The following is a 13,675-nucleotide window of genomic DNA, read 5'->3' as shown; positions in this document are numbered from 1 at the left end:
TGGGCACTCTGGATGACACTATGGTGAGCACTCTGGATGACACTTTTTATGGTGAGCGCTCTGGATGATACTGTTTATGGTGGGCGCTCTGGATTACACTGTTTATGGTGGGCACTCTGGATGACACTGTCTATGGTGGGCACTCTGGCTGACACTGTTTATGGTGAGCACTCTGGATGGCACTATGTTTGGTGGGCACCCTGGATGATACTGTTTATGGTGGGCGCTCTGGATTACACTGTTTATGGTGAGCACTCTGGATGACAGTGTTTATGGTGGGCACTCTGGATGACACTATGGTGGGCGCTCTGGATGACACTTTTTATGGTGAGCGCTCTGGATGACACTGTTTATGGTGGGTACTCTGGATGACAGTGGAGGCTGAGACTGGAGGGGCCACGTGGGTACATTTAATCCCCCTGGTGGGTCACATCTCATTAGATATAACTATCATTTTCACGGCTGGCTTCATTGCAGGCTGTAAATGTAAAGGTGATAATCGTCATTCATTACGGCAGAGATTATGTCAGATTCATTCCCAAAACAATTTTGGATTTTTTTTGTTTGATGGAAGATATTATAATGAGGAATTTGGCCGCCATCGACTCATTTGTGGCATTGGTGCGAGATAAGCTGAAAGCAAGATGTGACCTGATTTCAGGTCTGCTTCTAACAGGAAGCCTGTCGCCTTCTATTTATTTCCTATTTAATCATTTGAAGAGAACTTCACTTTTAAATCCAAAAACTGAACAGAAAAGAACATAGGTGTCAGTGTACACTGTCATTCTAGTATACTATTCATGAACAGTGCTCGGACTGCTGTCCGTATTTATACTCCGTCATTGCTTTCCCAAGGTCCTAAGAACAGGTATGAGACAGGAGGGAGTAGTAGAGGAAGATGAGAGCTGTAGTTCGTCAGCGTTAGACGAGTGAGTAGCCTTGGGTTTACTTCTTGAACTTATAATCCATTTTGCAAAGGGTTAATGATGCGCTCTGTCCATTCTCTAGCAATTAAGAGGCCCTACCCCCCCCCCCATCTCCACAGTGGGGGTGATGATGATGATGAGGGCAGTACTCTTTCACCAGCACTCCACTGGCTGCGCTGTTACATCTGTATCCTCCAGAGGAGCCTCATCAGCTGCTCAGACACAGCAGAAGGCACAGCGGGTTATACAGCTCCTACAAGTAAGTGTCTGCAATACAGGTGTAGCAGAGCTGAGTTTGTCAGATGTATCAGAGCTGACATTGATGGATGTATCAGTTGTAGCAGGGTTGCAATTTCCGGGTGTAGCAGTACTGAGTTTGTCAGATGTAGCAGAGCTGAATTCATGAGATATAGCAGAGCTTAGTTTGCCATGTATCATATGTAGCAGAACTAAGTTTGTTGGGTGTAGCTGGGCTGAATTTGTCAGATGTATCCGATGTAGCAGAGGTAAGTTTGCTGGGTGTTGCAGAGCTGAATCTATGAGATGTAGCAGAGCTGAGTTTGTTAGTTGTTTCAGAGCTGAGTTTACCTGGTGTAGCAAAGCTGATTTTATCAGATGTAGCAGAGCTGAGTTTGTCATATGTATCTGATGTAGCAGAGCTAAGTTTGCTGGGTGTAGCTGTGCTGAATTTGTCAGATGTAGCAGAGCTAAGTTTGCTGGGTGTAGCAGAGCTGAATCTATGAGATGTAGCAGAGCTGAATTTATCAGATGTAGGAGGGCTGAGTTTGCCTAGTGTAGCAGAGCTGAACTTGTCAGATGTAGCAGAACTAAATTTGCTGGGTGTAGCAAAGATGAGTTTGTCAGATGTATCAGATGTAGGAGAGCTAACGTTGCTGTGTGTAGTAGAGCTGAGTTTGTTAGATGTAGGAGAGCTAAGTTTGCTGGGTGTAGCAAAGCTGAGTTTGCCTGATGTATGAGGTGTAGCAGAGCTGACTTTGCCAGGTGTGTATAACTGAATCTGTCAGATACAGCAGAGTCATCTTGTACTCGCCATGGCGATATCCTAATGTGGTACTGTGCTTTTACATAGGACTGCACATATATTCATAGGGGACACACAAAATATACAGTCCTAAGAAAATGTGTAAAATAAAAAAAATATTTCAGCTTGACTAAATCTCTCCATCCATCTATAAATCTATTCCAAAGCTGAAGCTCCAGAACTGAGTTTGTCATTTGGCTCAAACCATCATCACATCTCAATGTGCCATCTGTATCTTTACATAGGACTGCTGTGAAATCTGAAATCAAAGCATTATTCTGATACGCAGAGAAAAATTACAAACACATTTCTGCTAGATCCATAATCTATGTATACGTTGCGCTATGTAGCAGAGCTGGGTTGCTATTAAGCACAGATTCCATTTGATTTTGCACAGGACTGCAGGAAAACAAGAGAGTGCAGAAATCATGCAGTTAGATCACTAACCTGGCTCTGCTATATCATATTTCTCTTTTGCCTTCTTATTATTTTCTCACTTTTGACAGTCTCTACCTTGTAAGTAGCTTTTGAGGACAGCCGTGCCCCTTTTTGTTGAATCTGGGGCACTCTGCATTGGGGGAGACATTGGGTTACCCTTAATATAATGCCCCCAGTACTAATACAGACCCCCATTTAGAATTTCCCATGTCATAGGCATAATAAACATAGTGCCCAAAACTGAAGTTTCCCCAGCTTGATCTAACTTTGTTAGTGCAGCTACCTGTAGTCACCACTAGGGGGAGATCACAGCACAGATTGAACACTGGTTGTATACATCCAAGTGGATTTAGCTCCCTCTAGTGGAGGCTTCGGGCAGACAGAATGCTGATGTGTTCCGCTTACAGAGGATTACCTAGGCTGAACGCTTTGCAGAAAATAATGGATCTGCAAAGATTTATTGGCTTTTGCATGTAATCAATTATTCTCCTATTCGCTGACAACAAACAGAGGACTTACAACTGGTGAAAATTGAAATAAAAAGTTTATTGGAAAGTTGCAGAACTTTGTATACTTATTGAAATAAAGCAGTAAATAACTGATCTGCAATACCAGATGTGGCCACTATGAAAAGGATGGCACTGTCTGATAACCACTCAGTGCCATGACCTCTTCGATCAGCTGATCGCTAGCGATTTCGTACTACTCTGATACTGATAGTCAGGAAATATCCCTTAAGGAAACAAAGTAATGATGGAGTTGGGTGCAATGCCCCTTTAAGTCCACATCTGCAGTTTTCCTGACGATGTGGAGCTGCCGTATCTCATAAGAGACTGGGAAGTGTGCACTGTACAGATGGCAGCAGCGGTGCCAAGGGGAAGATTTACACAGCGCCATTAATTGCTTCTCACCGAGAGGTTTGTGTGCAAATGGTCTGTGCCAAAAGCAGGTCAGGTCACCGGAAACATCGAGCCCGCCGTCTGCCAGATGAGCGAGCAGAGCGCGGACCGTGCCAACAGCAGTGCAAAAAAATCAGACAACTCTGTACTGCAAGATTAGCGCAACGTAGGGGGCATCAGGGCAGAGGGCATCGTAATGTCACCAGCTCATAGAGATCGGTGACACACTGACACTAGGGGAACAGGAAGACAACACTGACACTAGGGGCACAGGAAGAAAAAACACACAAGGGGCACAGGAAGACAACACTGACACTAGGGGCACAGGAAGACAACACTGACACTAGGGGCACAGGAAGAAAAAACACACTAGGGGCACAGGAAGACAACACTGACACTAGGGGCACAGGAAGACAACACTGACACTAGGGACTCAAGAAGGCAACACTGACACTAGGGGCACAGGATAATGACACTGACACTCGGGGTACAGGAAAGTGACATTGACACTAGGGGCACAGGAAGACAACTCTGACACTAGGGGAACAGGAAGACAACACTGACACTAGGGGAACAGAAAGACAACACTGAAACTAGGGACACAGGAATAGAACACTGACACTAGGGGAACAGAAAGACAACTCTGACACTAGGGACACAGGAAGACAACACTGACACTAGGGGCACAGGAAGAAAACTCTGACACTAGGAACACAGGAAGACAACACTAAGACTAGGGACACAGGAAGTCAACACTGACACTAGGGGCACAGGAAGAAAACTCTGACACTAGGGGCACAGGAAGACAACACTGACAGTAGGGACACAGGAAGACAACACTGACACTAGGGGCACGGGAAGACAACACTGACCCTAGGGGCACAGGAAGACAACACTGACACTAGGGACACAGGAAGACAACACTAACACTAGGGGCACAGGAAGACAACACTGATACTATGGGAACAGGAAGACAACACTGACACTAGGGACACAGGAGGACAACACTGACACTAGGGGAACAGGAAGACAACACTGACTAGGGGCACAGGAAAACAACACTAAGACTAGGGTCACAAGAAGTCAACACTGACACTAGGGGCACAGGAAGACAACACTGACACTAGGGACACAGGAAGACAACACTGACACTAGGGACACAGGAAGACAACACTGACACTAGGGGCACAGGAAGACAACTCTGACACTAGGGACACAGGAAGACAACACTGACACTAGGGGCAAAGGAAGAAAACACTGACACTAGGGACACAGAAAGACAACACTGACACGAGGGACACAGGAAGACAACACTGATACTAGGGGAACAGGAAGACAACACTGACACTAGGGACACAGGAAGACAACACTGACACTAGGGGCAGAGGAAGACAACACTGACACTAGGAGCACAGGAAGACAACACTGACACTAGGGGCACAGGAAGACAACACTGACGTGAGGGGCACAGGAAGACAACACTGACACTAAGGGCAGAAGAAGACAACACTGACACTAGGGGCAGATACAGACAACACTGAAACTAGGGGCACAGGAAGACAACACTGAAACTAAGGACACAGGAAAACAACAATGACACTAGGGACACAGGAAGACAACACTGACACTAGGGGCACAGGAAGACAACACTGACACTAGGGACTCAAGAAGGCAACACTGACACTAGGGGCACAGGATAATGACACTGACACTCGGGGTACAGGAAAGTGACATTGACACTAGGGGCACAGGAAGACAACTCTGACACTAGGGGAACAGGAAGACAACACTGACACTAGGGGAACAGAAAGACAACACTGAAACTAGGGACACAGGAATAGAACACTGACACTAGGGGAACAGAAAGACAACTCTGACACTAGGGACACAGGAAGACAACACTGACACTAGGGGCACAGGAAGAAAACTCTGACACTAGGAACACAGGAAGACAACACTAAGACTAGGGACACAGGAAGTCAACACTGACACTAGGGGCACAGGAAGAAAACTCTGACACTAGGGGCACAGGAAGACAACACTGACAGTAGGGGCACAGGAAGACAACACTGACACTAGGGGCACGGGAAGACAACACTGACCCTAGGGGCACAGGAAGACAACACTGACACTAGGGACACAGGAAGACAACACTAACACTAGGGGCACAGGAAGACAACACTGATACTATGGGAACAGGAAGACAACACTGACACTAGGGACACAGGAGGACAACACTGACACTAGGGGAACAGGAAGACAACACTGACTAGGGGCACAGGAAAACAACACTAAGACTAGGGTCACAAGAAGCCAACACTGACACTAGGGGCACAGGAAGACAACACTGACACTAGGGACACAGGAAGACAACACTGACACTAGGGACACAGGAAGACAACACTGACACTAGGGGCACAGGAAGACAACTCTGACACTAGGGACACAGGAAGACAACACTGACACTAGGGGCAAAGGAAGAAAACACTGACACTAGGGACACAGAAAGACAACACTGACACGAGGGACACAGGAAGACAACACTGATACTAGGGGAACAGGAAGACAACACTGACACTAGGGACACAGGAAGACAACACTGACACTAGGGGCAGAGGAAGACAACACTGACACTAGGAGCACAGGAAGACAACACTGACACTAGGGGCACAGGAAGACAACACTGACACTAAGGGCAGAAGAAGACAACACTGACACTAGGGGCAGATACAGACAACACTGAAACTAGGGGCACATGAAGACAACACTGAAACTAAGGACACAGGAAAACAACAATGACACTAGGGGCACAGGAAGACAACTTTGACACTAGGGGCACAGGAAAACAACACTGACACTAGGGACACAGGAAGACAACACTGACACTAGGGGCACAGGAAGACAACACTGACACTAGGGGCACAGGAAGACAACACTGACACTAGGGACACGGGAAGACAACACTGACACTAGGGACACAGGAAGGCAACACTTACACTAGGGACAAGAAGACAACACCGACACTAGGGACACAGGAAGACAAAACTGACACTAGGGGAACAGGAAGACAACACTGACACTAGGAACACAGAAAGACAACACTGACACTAGGGACACAGGAAGACAACACTGACACTAGGGTCACAGGAAGACAACACTGACACTAGGGACACAGACAACACTTACACTAGGGACACAGGAAGACAACACTTACACTAGGGGCAAGGGAAGACAACACTGAAACTAGGGTCACAGGAAGAAAACACTGACACTAGGGACACAGGAAGACAACACTGACACTAGGGGCACAGGAAGACAACACTGACACTAGGGGCACAGGAAGACAACACTGACACTAGGGACAGGGGAAGACAACACTGACACTAGGGACACAGGAAGGCAACACTGACACTAGGGACAAGAAGACAACACCGACACTAGGGACACAGGAAGACAAAACTGACACTAGGGGAACAGGAAGATAACACTGACACTAGGAACACAGAAAGACAACACTGACACTAGGGACACAGGAAGACAACACTGACACTAGGGTCACAGGAAGACAACACTGACACTAGGGACACAGGAAGACAACACTGACACTAGGGTCACAGGAAGACAACACTGACACTAGGGACACAGACAACACTTACACTAGGGACACAGGAAGACAACACTTACACTAGGGGCAAGGGAAGACAACACTGAAACTAGGGTCACAGGAAGAAAACACTGACACTAGGGACACAGGAAGACAACACTGACACTAGGGGCACAGGAAGACAACACTGACACTAGGGGCACAGGAAGACAACACTGACACTAGGGACAGGGGAAGACAACACTGACACTAGGGACACAGGAAGGCAACACTGACACTAGGGACAAGAAGACAACACCGACACTAGGGACACAGGAAGACAAAACTGACACTAGGGGAACAGGAAGACAACACTGACACTAGGAACACAGAAAGACAACACTGACACTAGGGACACAGGAAGACAACACTGACACTAGGGTCACAGGAAGACAACACTGACACTAGGGACACAGACAACACTTACACTAGGGTCACAGGAAGAAAACACTGACACTAGGGGCAAGGGAAGACAACACTGAAACTAGGGTCACAGGAAGAAAACACTGACACTAGGGACACAGGAAGACAACACTGACACTAGGGGCACAGGAAGACAACACTGACACTAGGCACATAGGAATACGACACTGACACTAGGGGCACAGGAATACAACACTAACACTAGGGGCACAGGTATATGACACTGACACTCCGGACACAGGATAATGACACTGACAATTGGGGTACAGGATAATGACGCTGACACTCGGGGTATAAGATAATGACTCTGACTCCTGGGGTACAAAGTAATTACTGTGACACTAGGCATATATATGATAGTGACATTGATTCTTTGGATACACGCAACTCTTTCACAGGTATCTTGCAGCAGATTAGATGATTAGCTAATTGGTTAATCAGATCTATTTTTGTTTGTTTTCCTGTTTTCATGGATATAGAATCTTCGTTCAGTTTTGGAACCTTCCGCTTTTCTTAGACGGTTCTCTTGTATCGTCCTTGTGTATGAATGTAAATTTGCAATTACTGGGAGATTTTGTTTTTCCTTTTCCTTCATTAGAAAGAGAATAATTTAGTTCTCTGTGAAGCTGAGCGGAGATGGCGGACAGCGCTGGTTATAGAGTGAGAGCGCCCGTAAGGCACAAATCATTCTTCATTTCTGGATTGTAGCAAAAACAATGAAAAAGTTAAAGCGTCACTAACCAACAGCTCAGCTCAGTGATATTGTGGAGCGGCGCTATTACTGCTTACTTTATTCTTACAACAAAACATTTACGGTATCTATGATAGAAGCTGAGTACCGAAAGATTGTCATGTATGTACACAGTGACTGCACCAGCAGAATAGTGAGTGCAGCTCTGGAGTATAATACAGGATGTAACTCAGGATCAGTAATGTATGTACACAGTGACTGCACCAGCAGAATAGTGAGTGCAGCTCTGGAGTATAATACAAGATGTAACTCAGGATCAGTAATGTAATGTATGTACACAGTGACTGCACCAGCAGAATAGTGAGTGCAGCTCTGGAGTATAATACAGGATGTAACTCAGGATCAGTAATGTATGTACACAGAGACTGCACCAGCAGAATAGTGAGTGCAGCTCTGGAGTATAATACAGGAGGTAACTCAGGATCAGTAATATAATGTATGTACACAGCAACTGCACCAGCAGAATAGTGAGTGCAGCTCTGGAGTATAATACAGGATGTAACTCAGGATCAGTAATGTATGTACACAGTGACTGCACCAGCAGAATAGTGAGTGCAGCTCTGGAGTATAATACAAGAGGTAACTCAGGATCAGTAATGTAATGTATGTACAAAGTGACTGCAGCAGGAGAATAGTGAGTGCAGCTCTGGAGTATAATACAGGATGTAACTCAGGATCAGTAATGTAATGTATGTACACAGTGACTGCACCAGCATAATAGTGAGTGCAGCTCTGGAGTATAATACAGGATGTAACTTGCACTGCATTGCTTCTGTAACACCACAGGAAGCCGGTTGTTACAGTGGTATTGCCTTCCTCACAGGGAGGATGACGCCATGCCTGGAAGCGAGGAAAGATCCCTTTAACAGGTAACATGTACATACAACACTGACACTGGGGAAGACAGGCCAGAAGGGGGAGTTCTGATCCAGTTTGTGGGTGGCTTCCCTATATATTCTGGCTGGAGGAGGAGTTAGTTTGTCTGTCAGAGAGGAGAGACGAGTGAGGAGTGGAAAGTTGGGGCCGTGCAGACACGAGGTTCTGCAGCTCCTGGAAAGATAAGACAGAGGCAGAGCAGTCTGTAGGAGACTCTGAGGGGAAAAGGAGCAAAGGAGAAGTGAAGAGCTGAAGGGGAGCTGCGACTGAGCTCTCTCCACGCTGAAACGCAGAATATGGAAGGCCGGAATTCCGAGGTTGTGGGGTAACTGTATGCCCCACAGCAGAGACCAGCGGGCAGCAGATTTCAAGTCGCCTGACCACCATTAACACCCGAAGGCACAGCAGCATATAGAGCCCAGAGTCACCACGAGAAGGGACACCTGTAAAACGGCTCAAGTTGCCTGCCATGCGGCCATGCGGGTACCATCATACCTAAAGGGACAGAGAGAAAGTGAGGACCTTGTGTTAAGCCTTAAGCAGCAGAGGACTATAACACAGTGCAGTAAGGAAGGCTTCCAACCCCACCTGGCTAGGGGGATCTCTGAATCGCTTTCAGGCTGGCCGGACCTCACCATCACCTGTGATCCGTACCCTGGACTGTGGCTGCATAATACCAGTAAACGGTAACGAGACTGCAACCTTGTTTCCTCTAATTCTTTTCGGCACTACACTGTCTGTAATCTGTACCCACTACACCGAGAGCCCTGTGGACTAAGCTTCATCTGTGGGAAGCCATACCATCCCTACTGCAGTACCATCATCCCCAGAGGACCCCTTTAAGCAACGTCGGTCATCCCTAACCGAATACCACAGGTGGCATCACGAACATTTTTTATTCAAAACAACCCCTTTAAAGACATTCCCTTTAACTTGGACCGGGACCGGTTCACTGCCACCGTGACTACCCCTTTTACGACCACCGGACCCGGTACCGAGTATCCCCTAGGCCCCAGCGGGCGCTCCACTTCTGTAGATTACGGTATATCTGAGTTTGTACTGACTCATCTGGTCTGCGCTCACTTATAATAAACATCACTCATTATTTCCTTATAATACATAATATTAAATTCTGGATGTAATATAGATGTGGATGATTATGATAATATCTGCGCTCAGTTGTCCGTGAACGTCACATTTTTTCTCATAACTTGTCCTATGACACGTCACTTCATAGCGAGATCCGCACATGGACGGCCGATCATCAGTGATCTAATTATCACAATTGTTTCCTGGCAGTGATGCGATTAATTACGGTAACGTATAATTATCAACAGTTCCTTCCACCTCCTTCCTATACGGATCGCTTTGCATTAGGTCACAGATCAGATTGTCGCAGCGAAGCCTTAAAGACAGTGAAATCATCACATAATTCATATGAGGAAAAAAACGGAATATTCTTATACGTCTTCACCTTTTTTTTGTCAATCATTGGCTAGTGATCAGCAAGAGATGGCGTCACTACTTTTAAAGGTTATTTAAAGGGACACTCCAGACCTAGCCTTCTCAGGAATATTCGGTGGAGCACCATGAGTACGTTTCCACCAACAACCCAACATTTGAAAGGAGTATAAAATATGGGCGGTGGGAGTAATGGCGGCACAATCAGGATATGACGGAATAAGAGAGGAATCCTAAGACTTAAGAAGTTGGATACACTGATGGAGAAATACTAGTGAGTGAATTCAACTTTCTTGGGAAAACACTGTCCGGGGTCTCCCTTTAAATTTACTATGAGTGCATCGTCATTGAAGGCGCCCAGAGAAATCGTCAGATGGTGTCGTAAAGCTCTCGTTTCTGATTTAGGATCGTAGGGTTGAGGTTGAAGTTGAGGTTCACCTGGTGAGGTGGATCCTCTAAACCTTAGGTCCAGGTGGGCACAAGGATCCAGGGCGTTGATGAAGCAATCTGGAAATCTCATGGGCGTCAAGGACTTGGCGCACTCTGGAATCTTATAAGCAGAAGGATGGATGAGGTGGAACCAAGCAGGAGTCGAAACAAGTAAAGGACAGAAGGTGGAGAACGCCAAACATAGAGGTCTACAGTCAAAATCCCAAGGCACAGGTGTGTGTCAATGGGCCTTAAATAGGTTTAGGGAGATGATGTAATTGATCCACGCTGGGAAATCTGCAAAACCAATGTGGAGCACAACAGATGGCAGTGGACCCAGTAGAAGGAAGTGAATCCCGGAACAGTTGTGTTATAGGTTTCTATGTAACTTCTATTAAAACTCCTCCTCCCTTACAATGCTCCATAAAATGACCAAATAATATTATGATACAGCTCCCCCAAAATAAAGTTACTATTATTAGTTATTTTTTAATGACCTTTGGATTGATCTTGAACCATGGCGAGTTGATGGATGGATAGTCTATAGGAAGATTGATCTTGTGCAAGCCCAGATAGGTCCTGGAGGGTCTTCTCTGCCATTATCTTGATAATATTAAGCCATCGGGTTGCAGGTCTTCCTCTTCGCCTTGCTTCTTCTATTTTTCCAACCATAATGTCTCTCCCCACTGATTGCTATCTTCGTGCGATGTGTCCGCAAGTTGCTTCCAGTGACACGTCTGACTTGATTTGTTCCAAAATTGATTAGTTTGATCTTTTTGCCATCCATGGTATTGATAACATCCTTCTCCAGCACCACATTTTGAAGGTGTTCATTCGTCTTCTGTCTTGTTTCTTTATTGTCCAAGTCTCGCATCCGTATGTTACTACCGAAAAGAGCAGGCTATGTACGAGTCATGTCTTCTTCACCAGTGAAATGTTCCTCGATTTGAAGACCTTGTCCAGTGACTTCATTGTTGATTTGCCCATAGAGATTCTCTTATTGACTCCCTATGTCTTCACTATATCTTGAGTGATCATTGATCTGAGTAGTTTGAAGTCCTTTACAACTTTTAGTTCGCCGTCTTCCATTTTAAATGTGTTCCGGTCATACCTGGCAGTAGTCAATATCTTTGATTTCTTTGTGTTGAGCCCCATGTTCGAGCCTTGTATCTCGATAAGTCCTTCATTCCATCTACGCTATACATTGGACGAATAATGCCATCAAACAGTGAACAAAAACTACAAATAAAACCCCCAAAATACAATCAAAAAGTGCCTGAATAATATCATCATACATAGCTAAAACAATGCAAACATATATTGCTCAAATAATGCAAGTATGACTGTCCAAAAATTATCATCCTACAGTGCCCAAATAAAGCCATTATACAGTGCCCCAATAATACCATCATACATAGCGAAAACAGTACAAACATCGATTGCTCAAATAATGCAACTATCACTGTCCAAAAATTATCATCATACAATGCCCATATAAAACCATTATAAAGTGCCCCAATAATACCATCATACATACCAAAAAAATACAAACATACATTGCTCAAATAATGCAACTATCAATGTCCAAAAATTATCATCGTACAATGCCCATATAAAATCATCATAAAGTCCCCCAATAACACCATCATACATACCGAAAACAATACAAACATACATTGCTCAAATAATGCAACTATCACTGTCCAAAAATTATCATCATACAATACCCATATAAAACCATTATAAAGTGTCCCAATAAAAAACCATACATACCAAAAACAATATAAACATTTTTTTCTCAAATAATGCAACTATCACTGTCCAAAAATTATCATCATACAATACCCATATAAAACCAATATAAAGTGCCCCAATAATACCATCATACATACTGAAAACAATACAAACATACATTGCTCAAATAATGCAACTATCACTGTCAGAAAATTATCATCATAGAGTGCCCATATAAAACGATTATAACATGCCCCAATAACACCATCATACATACCAAAAACAATACAAACATACATTGCTCAAATAATGCAACTATCACTGTCCAAAAATTATCATCATACAATGCCCATATAAAACCATTATACAGTGCCCAAATAATATAATGTGTCTGCATAAAACAATTATATAATTAATTTAGTGCCCAAATAATAAGGTCATAAAGTGTCCAAATAATAAAGCCGTACAGCCCAACCAACCTTGACATCCAGTTGTATCCTGTGCTTTGTGTTTGATTTTCTATAAATTGCATAGATCCAGGGGATTAATATTTATACCAATCAGAGATGATTAGCCTTAATGATCAGAGTAATATTTGTCTCTAGTTAATCAGTGGGGCTAATTTATGGATGGCCTCAATCATTCTGCATTATTTTTGTATTTCTTAGATGGCGCTGTGCGTCCGGTCCACCAGCTGTCAGTGAGCTATTATCCTCCACAGGACGCCGCTGACTTCCCCTCCCGTGTCCAATCTCGTCCACTTTTCACAAACAATAATGGCGCAAAACTCGTTCCACTAATGAACAACACCTTCTGTTCCCAATTACCGGGCTCAGAGCCAGAGATCGTCCATTAACCACTTCCTTCTCGATGATCAGGAGCTTGGCCGAGCTTCATGAGCAATCTGATTGGGTATTGATCCAGATGCCGCAAACGCCTGCCCTGCGCCTCCTCCACCTCCGGACCTCACTGTCTGAGATTTACACACTTTATGTTCATACATTTATTCTTCTACGATGTTCTGCCCTTCTGAGAGAGCGAGAGAGAAAAAGA

At 44.8% G+C, this 13,675-nt stretch overlaps 1 protein-coding gene across 1 annotated transcript in view; it reads left to right on the top strand.

The window, feature by feature from the left end:
* Positions 1-852: 852 nt before the first annotated feature.
* Positions 853-13,675, top strand: part of LOC143768695 (free fatty acid receptor 2-like) — a 34,497-nt gene continuing 21,674 nt past the window's right edge. The window contains exons 1-2 of the mRNA XM_077257337.1: positions 853-929; positions 1,009-1,185. The gene's annotated coding sequence lies outside the window, so the exon portion shown is untranslated. The remainder of the gene's footprint in view (positions 930-1,008; positions 1,186-13,675) is intronic.

Source organism: Ranitomeya variabilis, chromosome 4 (genome assembly GCF_051348905.1).
Source record: "Ranitomeya variabilis isolate aRanVar5 chromosome 4, aRanVar5.hap1, whole genome shotgun sequence".
Taxonomy (NCBI): Eukaryota; Metazoa; Chordata; class Amphibia; order Anura; family Dendrobatidae; genus Ranitomeya; species Ranitomeya variabilis.
The sequence above is the reverse complement of the archived record's forward strand: the minus strand, read 5'-3'. Positions and strand labels throughout refer to the sequence as shown.